This window comes from Sinohyriopsis cumingii, chromosome 10 (genome assembly GCF_028554795.1).
Source record: "Sinohyriopsis cumingii isolate HCF-2022 chromosome 10, ASM2855479v2, whole genome shotgun sequence".
In the NCBI taxonomy this organism is placed as follows: domain Eukaryota; kingdom Metazoa; phylum Mollusca; class Bivalvia; order Unionida; family Unionidae; genus Sinohyriopsis; species Sinohyriopsis cumingii.
This window is the reverse complement of record NC_142970.1, coordinates 5638015-5653179: the sequence shown is the minus strand read 5'-3', so window position 1 is coordinate 5653179 and position 15165 is coordinate 5638015.

The window sequence follows — 15165 nt, the reverse complement described above, 5'->3', positions numbered from 1 at the left end:
CTATAATGGAGTAGAGTACCCTGCCTTTGGTAGTGGAGTTCCAGTCCTCCTGCCATTTCTGGTTAATATAGTTTCTTGTTATGATTTGGGCGTCTGTTATACTATATCTGAGTGGTGCAGGGTTAGGGTTCCCTAACATGTTTTTTTGCAACTTTGTCGGCTAGCTCATTACCAGGGATTCCTATATGCGAGGGTATCCACATAAATTGAACTATCTGATCCGCTGTGGATAATTCCTTGAGCATATAGAAAGCTTTAGCCAAGAATTGCTCTCTGGATTTGGTACTGTAAAATTTGATGGATTCTCTTATACTAAGTGAGTCGCTGATGATAACTGCTTTTTGAACTTTTTGGTCTTTAATCCATTTTCCTGATTCTATTATTGCCCAGAACTCTGTGGTGAAAGTAGAGCAGTGGTCTGGTAATCTGGATCCCATTTGTATGTTGAATTCGGAAATAACCACTTCAGCTGATGTTCTTCTGGGTTCGGTTGTTTTAGATCCGTCTGTAAAAAAAACGAAGTCAGAGTAGATGTCTTGCATTTCCATTGCTACGATGGTTTTGAGTTTAGATTCTTGTTCCAAATCGTTTCCATAATTGGTGACTCTAGTGTTGATCCTAGGGATAGGGTTTGTCCAAGGGGCGGGGTTAGGGGAGTGAGTGTACTCTTCTTGTAGAGCAAGTGTTGGCAGCTTTTTCATGAGTTCTAGGATTTGTTTGCCACCTAGTGGTTTAGGAACTAGTTTGCGGCTAAACGGTTTGTTGCATTTGCTAATGGTTACTGTTTTTAGGATGCGAGTCGGTATCATTTGTTAATCGATTGGAGTATCGGAGGAGCATTTCCTGTCTTCTTATTTTAATGGCAGTTCACCGGTGAGAACTTGAAGTTCGTCCAATGATGTCGATCGTAGGGTACCAGTGCAAACAGGTAATGCGTTCCTTTGGACAAAATAACAACCAAGTCAATTCAAAAACTGTCAAAATTAAAAATTTTAGATCTTATTCTAGCCCAAGGATTTTCCGAATGATTTGAAGCTTTGCTGACATCCAATCGATGTATATTTTTCACCTAAAGTATAGTAAGTACGCTATGAAATGGTAAAATGCTCTCCATAGACCGTGAAACCCGGAAGTCAGCCTCATTCTGAGTTGTCCTTAATTGATATCTTTGTTCTTCCGTATATATTACCATCATCCGAGTTGAAAAGTTCAGAGTTTTTCGAACGAGCACAAGACTTGCTGACTCAACATTTACAATTTCAATATTTTCTTAAGATTTGTCGTATTCCCTTAAAAATTTTATTACAAATGAGGCACACACAAGCACAGTCCTTTTTGCCCATGGTACAAGTCACATGGGTCTTGCATGCACATTTATTCGTTTTAAATTAAATATTATGAAAAATAATCTTACACTACTTTTCCTTAACCAAAGTCTATTCAATCCTGATTTGTTAATGATCTGCACTTTAACTGTCATCAAGAAACTTCCCGACGAAAATAATCGATATATTCGGTCTTTTACAATATTGGCCATGTCTACACTTTGGTCAAAATAAGATAGCGTCGAGTGGAATCATCAACATCGAGGGTGTAACAAATTTGTTTATCAATATGCGTGACTTTCATTGTGACATCACAGAGCGCGACATTCAATCCGGATTGAACTGGATCACATCTTTAGGTTCATTTCGTCCCAAATTGTCTACGTACTTCAACATTGATTTTGCCGTATGTACCTCTCGGGGCGTCTAAATAATGACCTTCCAAAGGATATGGATATATACAAATCCAAACGAAGTGAATACTTGCCACTTAAATGTATGTATAATCAAATTCTAAAAAATGACACACATTACTGAAATAATCGGTGTTGACTGCCTACATGACCCTTGTGACTTTTGCAGTTGAGTTTAAACAGAACCGAAAGTGCCATGTGGGCAGCAGTTTGCTTCAATAAATATACGTACGATAAATATATACATAGTTCTATAGAAATAGTCACTCTCTGTAATTTAGTCATCACATAAATCGTCAGAAAGTACTCTTTAAATTTAAAGTACTCTCCTGACCTGAGACTTTCAAGGCTTAGCTGTTTTCAAATATAAAACATATTATTCTGTATTATGACCATTATGACCATTGCAACTGATATATCAAATTAAAGTTCTGTTTTTTGAACGTGGTTCCCAGCACGACATATGATTGACGTTCAAGACCGCATTACGGTTTACGGAAGTGGCTTAACAAATTCTGATTGGAGTTGACATTTCCGCTCAAAGAATAGGAAGTTAAGGCTTCGATAATTGAATGAGAGAGAGAGAGAGAAAGAGAGAGGGGGGTGGGCTTAAATTTCCTTTCAAGCATAGTTACATGGGAGGAGGTGGTCCTTATCAGATGCGCAATGGGTTTTTTCTCCCACCATATTCCATGAAAACGTATGAAGAGTGAAGAGTAAGAAAATGTTTTTAAAAAATTGCACCTAGACAGGACTTTTGTTTAGACCGAAGGAAATTAATAACCTCCCTCCTGCACCCCCAATAAATTTTTAAGTACCTTCAACTTTGACAACGCTGTGATATCATGCCGCTACCATTAATGTAATGCCGCCTACCATCGTAATCTCTGCTTTTTGTCAACAAATTTGTTGAATGCGTCAAATGTGCGCTGGAACAAAGACAATTATATCATGTTTTTATATTCTCAAGCGCAGGTCACTGATTATTCAAACGCATATTTTACTTTGCATCGGCTACGCTAGCACAACATAAACGTAAACTTGCGACACTACATGATTATCAGCACCCGTCATGCTTCTAAATAGATCTGATCAAGTGAGTCACCTCTTAGTAAAAGCAGCATGTCCATGACTATAGATGAAATATAATACCTTTATTCCCTCAGTGTGTGTGTGATTTGAATTCTTAACGTAGCTTTAATAATTTTTCAGTCATATCACTATAATGTCTACCATGTGGCAGATTATAGTAATGTATAGCACTAGGGCTTCATGCCCGAGACATGTAACATGATATCCCACCCATTCGCATTATCCTGACACCAGGCCTACCAGTCCTAACACTAATCTCTTAATGCTGAGCGCCTTGCAAGGCAACTGTTAGTACCATTTTTATAAGTCTTTGAAATATCTCGGCTGGTCATACCACAAAAACTTGACAATGACGTATTTGATGGTAAACAATTAAAATAAGGTAGCTGATAATCAGGAGATTGGGACTTGAACTGACCCATCCTTTGGATCACCATTAATAGCACAGATATCCCATACTAAAAACGGTCAAATTCTTTGCTGGCCAACTCGACTCAAATCACTCCTAGAAGAGAGCAAATATTTGCGGTACCGTCAAGGTCAAGGCGGCAGTCAATAATGTGTCTCATCGAATTGTTGTAGCAAAATGTGTCCGATGTACACACACACACACACACACACACACACACACACGTGCGTTCCAGACACTGAATTTTTTTTTAAACATGCATTTCTTCCAAGAAGAAAATATTCCGAAAATTTGACATTTTGGGGTATTTATACGTTTAAATAAAGGCTTTAAATTTTTTTGTAGTTTTATGCTTTCATCCATTTACGTTAATGTCGACAGTTGGAAGTTCATGGTGATCTATTCATAAATAAAAATAAAAATGACAGGTGAATGATTTTATCCATCTATGCCAACTGTCATAATCACCACAATTCTCTCGATCGATCGATATATCGATCCATCGATCGATCAATCGATCAATGCATTACCTCATTTGGTGGAGCGTCGGACTCGTGATCCAAGCCAAAGGTAGCAGGTTGCAGGTTCGATACCCGCCCAGGCCACGTCTGGGTTATCTGCCTGGATGTTTCGTTGAGAAGGCACATAACTACCATTCCCTCTGCATGACATAGCCATGTAAGGTTTTAAAAATGTCATTAAAATCAAGATATATATATATATATATATATATATATATATATATATATAAGAGAAGGCTTCTTTGCGACTCGACAGCTAATTAATGTATGGCTTTGATCTGTGTGCCACTTTTTATACATTCAAAGTAGTAGAGTGCGTTATAACCACGTATATAGTACAGGGCTACCCACTTTCCAAGTGGATGCGAGACCAACACTTTGCTTAACAAACCAGTTAATGAGTTAAAAACCAGAAAAGATGAATGTCTTTCGATTAATGTTGTCACGTCTGTGCTACAAAAAAATATGAATTCTCTCTCATACTCAAACACACACACACACACACCAGTTTAGTCAAACTTGTACTCATGTATATACGGTAAAATAGTAACAACACTTGTATGCATTGATTTTATACAAATCTAGTATAATGAAGTGATAGACGGTATGACCTTTGACACTAAAGCTGGCTAAAAGAGAGCTCCGCTCGAATCAACCAAACCCGCACGAATGGAACAAGGGTCTGCCAGTGTATTCTCTCGTGTAATTGTTATGTGGAATAAAGACGTTGTTGGTAGAAACAATCACAGAGGAACGATTGAAAGCTTGGTTGCCGATAAGCCTAAACACCGTTCACTCTTCCTTAGCAGCTTGAATACGAACCGTCCCTTGGCGTGGTGTAGCAAATGTGTATATTTAGTCTCGACTGATCCGATCTGGTACAGAATTAGTACGTCTCTTCCAAGATTATGTGCTTTACGCAAGGAAGATGTTGCGGAAATTATATTTATAACTATGTATCGATTTCATGCACGTCTGTCTCGCTGAGTGTATTGATCTCCATGGTAGCAATGACGTCATAGATGGCGTTTAAGCAGGCACTTGGCCCGAATAGAAGCAGCAATTTTGCTTTTTTGCACAAGTTGTCAGCTAGTATATATAGATTATTTCACGCGAAGGTTGTTTTTCTTACGTTTAGCTTGCCTAGTGGCATAGTGAATACGCAATCGAGAAACTAAGGTGCAGCCGTGTCTTTTTCTGGCCATGTATGGGTAGAACGTATTAATAATATCTTAAACGCATGAAGAATGCAAAATTCAGCAAAAAAAAGATAAAGAAAGGATCCTAAATAATACGTTCAATCAAAAGAAAGTTTTTTTTTTATATAGAAAAGGAGTGGCATATATGTATTTTGCCACAAAGGTTTGTTTTTATTGTATACAGAACAGTCAACAAAGTAACACACCAACTGTGATCAGATGCCCCCTGGCAGTTCGAAAAATGCGTGGATGAAATTATTGAAAGATTCAGGTCTCGGTGTGAATTATAAAACTTTCAACGAAGAATATGACTATAAACCTTTGAAAACGGCAGTAAAACTGGATTTCAGATTTATGTGACAAACGCGAATAATTTTGTGACACATTCGTCACTATCCTTCAAACGTTAAAATGTATATGAAGTACATACAAGGAAATAGCGTCACCAAAAATATAAGCACAGGACTAATTGCCAAGATGAGTTTCGATGTCATTAAAGAAAGAAGAAGAAAAAAGAAAAGAAAAGAAAAAAGAAAAGAAAAGAATCTATATGACCTTTCTGAATTTTCGTTTTAAAGGCTTGTCACGTGGAGTACTATATTAAACCCACCATTCAACTATTTCATGTAATGTAACGTATTAGACAATGTAACGTATTATACAATGTAACGTATTAGACAATGTAACGTATTAGACAATGTAACGTATTAGACAATATTGCTAGAACAAAATGAGCGAGGACGAACAGCGTTCAATAACGACGGGCAAATATTTTTTTTTTTTACAGATGATTGTCACTCTGTATTAAAATTAAAAAGAAGATTCCCAAAACGCCTTAGACTGCACAACAAAATTTTAAAATGTTAAATAATCCAACGATTTGTACTTATGAAAGGATGTCATATTAATCATGCAATTACTCAATATAAAAGCACTTAAGAGAGAGAATAAAATTATGAATAACCAAAAGGATATATCACGATAATGAATGTGGCAAAGGTGTGCTGACGTTTCCGAAAATTAAAGAAAATCACCAAAAATGATCTAATCTTGTGTTGAAGGTTAGCAGACTTGCAAACCCTGACAAGTCCGTCTCAGTAAGGCAGTTGATTTGTTCCGTAAGTTTGACCACTTTTCAGTAAGGTGTAACAAACTACCATAAACTGTAAAGATGCAAAACGTATTTAAAGGTTCGGTATTCAAAACAGGCACCGACGGTAAACATTATGTTCAACTGAAAAGTACACGTAGACGTTCTTTAACACAAGTATAGTTGCACAAACTTCATTTCCAAACCCTATGCAGCTCAATGGCTTGTTGCTATCTCTCAACTTTAACGAAATTCTTCAAACTTTTTTTCCATTTCACACGACGATAGCAATCGTATCTCCCTCTACGAGACATTCAAATTGGCACGTGATGTCCAATAAATGTAATTGTGTCCCTTCCAGCTTTTATTCACAAGAATCTGATTCTTATGATGCTTATTGTCCCTTCATCTTCAACATGCATCTCTTGCTGGACGCCATTTATTTACAAATTCTATAATCAACAGATTGATCACGCAGACGCTTTAGAATGACAAAATATGTGCAGTATAAAGCATCTGATGTACTGATGTAAAGTTAGTCTGGTTTCTTGACTAATTCCACTAATGCTAACATCAACCCGGATGAACAAATTATTCAGATTTTTTGGCAACAATCATTTTTCCGTAGTTTTTGCTTTTATTTTCGTAAGTCCGTATTTTAAGGGTCATTTTCGTAAGACTTACTGCAAAATCGTAACGGTTGGCAGGTCTGGGTTATCACTTGGGAATTCATAAAAAGTCACGAATCAGTGCCAGGAATAATTTAAAGATAAAAGCAAAATAACATTTACATTAATTTTGTTATAAAAAGAAGAAATATGATTAACTTCAGGTAGACTAAGATGACATTATCAATGACCCCTAAATCTCTAATTGGTGAAGCAATATTCGTACTGTTTACATATTGAAAATCCCACTGAGAAAGGCTGTGGACCTGATGAAGACGCTGGCTATCGTGATTCATTGTGATGTGTGAATGACTCTTAGGTTAGTGTTCTTCGTGATTCTCACCTTTACAATTACACGTCAGAATAAGGGAACCTAAACAAACATCGCCCTTCTCCTAGATTGCTTGCATGCGGTACCCACGAGTTCAGCCTCTAAAATCATTAGTGTCGGAGACTGAGCACCACCGATCAATTAATTGCCTCTGTGTTACTCGCAATTTGAATTCATTCAACTATTTGGTACCAGCAGTGGCATATAACGAACGGAGGTCCAATATGCCGCCTCTGCCGCTTATTTTGTTTAGCTATAGCCTTGTTAGTCATCAAGGGTGGCATCACAATAATTTCAAAAATATTATCCTTCTTTACAACTCTACCATTTATTTTCATTTTCCTTTCCTTTCTTGTTGTCGTCTTTCCTTTTTTCTTTTACCCTTGTTGCTGCCACTACAGTAGTGCAACCAGGGGCTATTTACCTCCATTGCCCTCTATGTTGTACGCCAGTGGGTACAAGAACATACTGGGTTTGAACATGAAAGGGGACATCAAATTTGTTTTGTTTTTTGTTTTTTTATAAAAAAAAAAAAACGTAATATCACTTTGTGAGGGATGGAAAACATATTTTCTAGGCTCAACAAATGATAAAACTTTCTATCGGGAAAGTGATATAAAAAAGTTTCACAATAATTAAGCAATTACATTAAATTGCAAAGATCGGACTCGTTATCAAACTGAGGATGGTAGTAAAAGATCATCGTAAAACACATCACATAGATGTGAATAAAGGTGAAATTTCAGTCACTGGAGTTCTAAATTTCAGCTTAAACCGATAACATGTTACTGGCAAAAAATGGGACCTATTAGTGTTAATCAATTTAGCTAGTACGTTGAGACTAGAAAACCAAACAGGCGAAGATTGATTGAGTCATTTATAAACATAATTTCTCCTTGCTCTTGATGTTTATTCTCGATATTGATTAACCGAATAGTGAGCAAGTCACTCAATTTACCATTTTCTTTGAGCACGAGAAATTGAGTTGATTGAAACTCGAGATTATTGTTGGATTAACTAGAATAACCATTTTCAAATTCTTTACTTTCCAACAAACGCAGTCAGATATAGTATGTCGTCAAATGACGTTATCTGTATGACGTTGTCTAAACTGTTGTAAGATTTTGTTTATATTTAACAAATAAAAATATTAACTTATTACGTTATAAAATGCAAGGGCGTCATGTCTGAGGCGAATCAATGAACGTCAAAGTCATTTCACTTGCATTAATTCGCGGATTTTGTCAAATATTAATGCTGATTTTCGTCATGTGATACATAAAATCTTACATTTATGTTAAATAGGTTGAATTTCTTTCAAAGGCCAGCAAAATACAGAAATCGTGTCAACATTTCATCGTAAAGGAGCAGTCATGTAAACTTCTCTGTTGCTGCATAAATATGGCTTTATCACTGATTAAAGTTTAAACAGTTTTCACAAACGCATGGACAGCTTCGGTAGCCTAGTGGTTAAAGCAGGGTTCACAAACACGCAGCCTGCCACGCCGTATTATGTGGCCGGCAATATAATTGGGGTCACAAGGTGTCATGAGATGTAACAAAGGTGGTACGGTCCGCAGGCCATTGAAAATGCCCTCATGCGGCCATCTGGGTGGTTTGAGTTTGAGACCCTTAGGTTAAAGCATCCGCCTCGGATCCGAGAGGTCGCGGGTTCGAACCACGGCCGAGTCGTATCAAAGTCTAAGAAAATGGTACTAGCAGTTGCTTCGCTAGGCGCTCAGCACTACGAAGTTAGAGTTAAGACTGGTCGGCCTGGTGTCAGGATAATGTGACTGGTTGTGACATGATGCTACATGTTTGCGGCATGATGCCATGTGCTAGACATCACTATAAATTGCCTCACTGCAGACATCGTAAGGATAATACTGAAAAATTGTTAAAGCTACGTAAAAAATCCAAATCACACACACACAGGCATTAACGAACGCTTTATCCTAAACAATTCACGTTTGCATTAATTTTTTTTGTCCTTTAAGGATCGATATGCATGCCGGCGCGCGCGCGTGTGTGTGTGATAAATACTACAAGTCTCGTTCCCCTTGTCAAGGCAATGAGTGCCGTAACTCGCATAAAACGTGTCGTCTATGACTATAAGGCTTATTTAATACTATCTTATATTATGATATTAGTATAAATTAGTTAATACTCCTGTTACACGATCGTATATTATCAGATAGATCATATGTGTGTGACACGATTGCATAGGATGACATTAGTTATAATTTAAAAATCACATCTGTGACACGATCGTATCGTATGAGACAAGTATAATTTGGAGAACACTTCTGTGACACGATCGTATATGATGAGATTAGTTATCATTTAAATAACACATATGTGACACGATCGTATCGTATGAGATAAGTATAATTTGGTTAACACTTCTGTGACACGATCGTATAGTATGAGATAGCTCATCTGTGACACGATCGTATCGTATGAGATAAGTATAATTTGGTTAACACTTCTGTGATACGATCGTATGAGATAAGTATAATTTGGTTAACACTTCTGTGACATGATCGCAATGGATCAGATTAGTTATCATTTAAATAACGTAAATAACACATGTCGGACACATGAAAGCAAACATAGCTATGGAATCTCCATTCCAAACGATCTCGAAAGTTTTGCTCTGATGAGAATATAACAGCTATGCTTTCTGTGCCAAACTGCGACCTATATTTCCATGAGTTCCGAAGTAGAGCTATCCATCCATATCGAGACAGTGTTTATGTTCTGAGTGCAGGTTCTGGTCTATTTTCAATATAGAGATCGCAAATTACCATTGTAAATAGAATTGGCAAGCACTAACTGTTACTTTTGGCAGTTTCTTCTCTTCTTACGTGATTTCAGTGTAGATTTGATGTGCAAGTTCGCGTGCCTCTGTAGCACGATGGTTTTCTTTCTAATAATAGCACACTTACACTTACACGTCTGATAGGTTGCACGTGGTACAGTCCTTGAGCTATTTCAAGATTACTGGAAATCTATTCAGCAGATCTTATCACTTAAAACTATTACAACACCCACCCAATGAATAATCTTGTCCACTATCAAAGGAGTAATTTAAAACTCTACCTGCGTAATTATGGTAACTACTTCTCAGATATTAATCTTGAACGCTACCCAAGTAGTTGTCTTGAATTCTCCCCAGATATAAATCTTGACCTCTATCCAAGTAGTTATCTTAATCTGTACCCTGATAGTAATCTTAACCTCTACCCAAGTAGCTGTCTTGACCTCTATCCAGATAGTAATCTTGACCTCTACCAAAGAAGTTATCGTGACCTCTATCCAGATAGTAATCTTGACCTGTACCAAAGAAGTTATCGTGACCTCTATCCAGATAGTAATTTTGACCTCTACCAAAGCAGTTATCTTGATTACCACCCAGGTGATAATCTTGACCTCTACCTAAGAAGTATTCTTGACCTATATCCAGGTAGTAATCGTGACCTCTACCAAGGTAATAATATTGACCTCTACCCAAGTAATTGTCCTGACCTCTACCCATGTAATTATCTTGACCTCTATCCCTGTAGTAATCTTGACCTCTAACCAAGTAGTTATCTTGACTATTATCCAGGTAGTAATCTTGAGATTACCCAAGTAGTTGTCCTGATCTCTACCCAGGTAGTAATCTTGACCTCTACCCAAGTAGTTATCTTGACCTCTATCCTGGTAGTAAACTTGACCTTTACCCATATAGCAATCTTGACCTCTACCCATATAGCAATCTTGACCTCTACCCAAGTAGTTATCTTGACCTCTACTCGGGGAGTAATCTTGACCTCTACCCAAGTAGTATTTTTTCCTCTACCCAGGTAGTATTATTGACCTCTGGTCATGTAGTTATCTTAAACTTCTTACAGTTTTGATTATACGGCATCTAAATTTTACACTATGAGTAAGTCTAGTATTAAAAAAAACAACTGCAACCACCGATGTGTTTTGACTGTGTATTGACAAAGAACATACTTGGCTTTGAAGTGTCAAAAGAAGGCACGTTAGAGATTGCAAGATTCTCGTATCTCATTAATATTCATTAACCCTTGCTGCAAGATGAAGTAAAATCATCTCGTTCGCCTCTAACGGGTCACTCGTACGCATCCTAACTGATGCATATACATGTCTAGCAAATATAACCTTTGTGGTCCGAATGACATTTTCTAGTAATGTTGACCGAATATAACCTTAGTGGTCCGAATGACAATTTCTAGTATTGTTGACCGAATATGACTTATAGTGCAGTTTCAAGGAGCCCATCAGTTTCTCTACTAGACACAGTCACTTACCGATCGATAGACAGATAGTTGCATTAATGTGTAGGAGATGGTTACAGTGTGTGAATGATGACGTTGGGGCCTCGAATGGGCGAGTGGTCTAAAGCGGTCTCCGTTACTGATTACTGCCATGTCACCTCTGAACGCGTGGGTTCAAGTCTCAGGCTCGGCCAATGTGGGTATGTGAAAAGCTTGCCAGTAGCTTACCTTGCGTCGGTCGTTCTTATTGGGGGTTTCCATGGTTCTTCCCTAACCAACTTGACTGGCCGCCATGTATTGCATATCTTGCTCTCACAAATAGCGTAAAACCCAAGACAACAACACCTGATGACGTATTTTTGTTTAGGTTCGGTTTTGTTTGGTTAGGCGTTTTATGGCATGGCAACAAAAGTAAGTTAGTTAGTGCCCATGAGTAAACTTCCTTGCCAAGGCCACACTACTGTAACTGACGCAAGCAGGTTCGATTGAAGGATATCGGAAGCAAAAATATGCATAGAGGATAATTATCCGTGACTGGCATGGATAGATGTGTCTCAGACTAGTTATCCGCATAGGAGTTGAACAGATTATCTTCTTTATATATATATATAGATGACGCACAACTTGAGATAAGCTGACAAATCTCCTTGTGTGCTAGCTACATCAACCTTTCATTTAAGAATACACACTGATGATCCCCTTCACCTTTCTGACTACTTTAGTGCACGTACGCTCAATTTACCTTGTTAGAACTTTGTCAGTGACCCTAAGGTCCATAAGAGTAATTGCACGTGCACCTCTAAATTTTCAAAAACATGTAACCTAGGTAATTGAAGCATGTAATCTTATGCAATTATAGAGAAAAAAAAACAGATGGGGGTGATATACATTATATCAGGAGATTATGTACAGTTTTTTAGTGATAGTGTTTGTTTTAAAGGAAGCTTGTGTACGATTTTTCTAGGGGATCGTGTACATTATACTGGAAGATTGTGTACGTTTTTTTACGGGATCCTATATATTTTACTAGGGGATTATGTACCGCTTTTCTAGAAGATCATGTACATATTACTAGTAGATTATGTACAGTTTATCTAGAGAATCATATAAGTTTACTAGGAGATTATATACGTTTGTACATGGGATTATATACATTTTACTAGGAGATTACGTATGGTTTTTCATGAGGATCATGTACATTCTATTAGTATGTTATGTACAGTTTTTCTAAGGGATCATATACATTTTACTAGGATTTTATATACAGTATTTCTAGGGAATCATATACATTTTACTAGTAGATTTTGTACGGTTTGTATGGGATCATATACATTTTACTAGTAGACTATGTACGGTTTGTATGGGATCTTATACATTTTACTATGAGATTATGTACAGTTTGTATGGGATCATATACATTTTACTAGTAGATTATGTACGGTTTGTATGGGATCATATACATTTTACTAGTAGATTATGTACGGTTTGTATGGGATCATATACATTTTACTATGAGATTATGTACAGTTCTTCTAGGGAATAATATACATTTTACTATGAGTTATGTACAGTTTTTCTAGGGGATCATATACATTTTACTAGGGGAATATGTACAGTTTTGCTAGCGGATCATGTATATTCTGCTAGATTGCTACAGTTTTTCTAGGGGATCATATACATTTTAGTAGGAGATTATGTACAGGTTTCCTAAAGAATCATGTACATTTTACTAGGAGATTATGTACAGTTTTTATAGGGAATCATATACATTTTACTATGAGATTATGTGCGGTTTTTTATGGGATCATATACATTTTACTGAGATTATGTGCAGTTTTTATGGGATCATATACATTTTACTGAGATTTTGTGCAGTTTTTATGGGATCATATACATTTTACTGAGATTATGTGCGGTTTTTTTATGGGATCATATACATTTTATAATGAGATTACTAACAGTTTTGCTGGAGGATCATGTATATTCTGCTAGATTGCTACAGTTTTTCAAGGGGATCATATACATTTTGCTAGGGGATTATGTACAGGTTTTCTAGAGAATCATGTACATTTTACTACGGGATTATGTACAGTTTTTCTAGAGGATCATGTATTATCTTCTGGTAGATTATGTACAGTTTGTCTAGGGAATCATATACATTTTACTATGGGATTATGTACGTTTTTAATGGGATTATATATATATATATATATATATATATATATATATATATATATATATATATATATATATATATATATATATATATATATATTACTAGGAGATTATGTACAGTTTTTCAAGGGGTTCAAATACATTTTACAAGGAGATTATGTACAGGTTTTTTAGCGAATCAAATACATTTTGCTGAGAGATTATGTACAGTTTTTATAGAGGATCAAATACATTTTACTAGGGGATTATGTACGGTTTTTCTAGAGGATCATGTATATTCAACTAGGAGATTATGTCCGGTTTTTCTTGAGGATTATATATATGTATATTACTAGGAGCTTTTTACAGTTCTTCTAGGGGATCATATACATTTTACTAGGAGGTTATGTACAGTGTTTCTTGAGGATTGTGTTTATTTTACTAAGAGATTATGTACAGTTCTTCTAGGGGATCATGCACATTCTACTAGTAGATTATGTACCGTTCTTCTAGGGGATCATGTGCATTCTACTAGTAGATTATGTACAGTTCTTCTAGGGGATCATGTACATTCTACTAGTAGATTATGTACAGTTCTTGTATAGATCATGTACATTCTACTAGTAGATTATGTACAGTTCTTCTAGGGGATCATGTACATTCTACTAGTAGATTATGTACCGTTCTTCTAGATGATCATTTATATTCTACTAGATTGTAACAGTTTTGTTGGGGCGGGTCATATGCATTTTACTAGGTGATTAGTTTCAGCTTTTCTAGTGAATCAAATACATTTTACTGGGAGATTTTGTACAGTTTTTATAGAGGATCAAATACATTTTACTAAGGGATTATGTACAGGTTTACTAGAGAATCGTGTACATTTTACTAGGGGATTATGTACATGTTTTCTAGAGGATCATGTATTATCTTCTAGTAGAGTATGTACAGTTTGTCTAGGGAATCATATACATTTTACTTGGGGATTATGTGCGTTTTTTCATGGGATTATATAATATATTACTAGGAGATCATGTACAGTTTTTCAAGGGGTTCAACTACATTTTACAAGGAGATTATGTACAGCTTTTCTAGGGAATCAAATACATTTTACTAGGAGATTATGTTCAGTTTTTATAGAGGATCAAATACATTTTACTAGGAGATTATGTTCAGTTTTTCTAGGGGATCATGTACATTTTACTATAAGATTATGTACAGTTTTTCTAGGGGATCATATACATTTTACTAGGGGATTATGTACGTTTGTTATGGGATTATATATATTTACTAGGAGATTATGTACACTTTTTAAAGGGGTTCAAATACAGTTTACAAGGAGATTATGTACAGTTTTTTTTATAGGGAATCAAATACGTTTTACTAGGGGATATTCGACTAGGAGATTATGTCCGGTTTTTCTTGAGGATTATGTATATATTACTAGGAGCTTATTACAGTTCTCCTAGGGGATCATATACATTTTACTAGGAGATTAGGTACAGTTTTTCTAGAAGATCCTATACATTGTACTAAGGGATTATCTACAGTTTTTCTTGATGATTGTGTATATTCTACTAGGAGATTATGTACAGTTTTTCTAGGGGATCATAAACATTTTACTGGGAGATTATGTACAGTTTTTCTAGGGGATCATAAACATTTTACTGGGAGATT